Source organism: Nanorana parkeri, unplaced genomic scaffold (genome assembly GCF_000935625.1).
Source record: "Nanorana parkeri isolate BGI_ZX_2015 unplaced genomic scaffold, ASM93562v1 scaffold923, whole genome shotgun sequence".
In the NCBI taxonomy this organism is placed as follows: Eukaryota; Metazoa; Chordata; class Amphibia; order Anura; family Dicroglossidae; genus Nanorana; species Nanorana parkeri.
Genome location: NW_017307191.1, coordinates 545,803 through 546,377, shown reverse-complemented (window position 1 = coordinate 546,377; position 575 = coordinate 545,803). Strand labels below are relative to the sequence as shown.

General features: G+C 28.2%; 1 protein-coding gene across 1 annotated transcript in view; it reads right to left on the bottom strand.

Annotated features, from left to right (window-relative positions):
- LOC108795014 (perilipin-2-like) overlaps positions 1-575 on the bottom strand; it is a 10,658-nt gene that overhangs the window by 1,645 nt on the left and 8,438 nt on the right. The window lies entirely within an intron of this gene.

The window sequence follows — 575 nt, the reverse complement described above, 5'->3', positions numbered from 1 at the left end:
TTAATAATATTATTATTATTATCATTATAATTATTTTTGTTGTTGTTATCATTATTATTATTGATGTTGTTGTTATTATTGTTAATAATATTATTATTATTATCATCATCATTATTAATATTTTTGTTGTTGTTATTATTATTATTATGAATATTATTATTATTATTGATGTTGTTATTATTATTATTATCATTAATATGTTTGTTGCTGTTATTGTTATTATTATTATTAGTAATGTTGTTGTTATTATTTTCTTTTTTTCATTATTATTTTAATTATTATTATAAAGCAGTAATAATATTTATTAAAAACACAAATTGAAAAATTATGTCGTGAACCGCCTTGTTCACACCAAGCGCTGAGCAGATTCGGACCAGAGCAGGTGCAGACCGGATCAAAACTGCGTCCAATGTATTCCTATGGTATTTTGACCTCCAGTTCACATCGCATCGTGCGGATCCAGACCAGATCCAGGCCGGATGAAAAAAATGCGGCAAGCCCTATTTTACCTGCTCTGGATCTGGTCTGGAACGCATCAAAAACGCATCTAAAACGCAAAAACGCATCAAAAACGC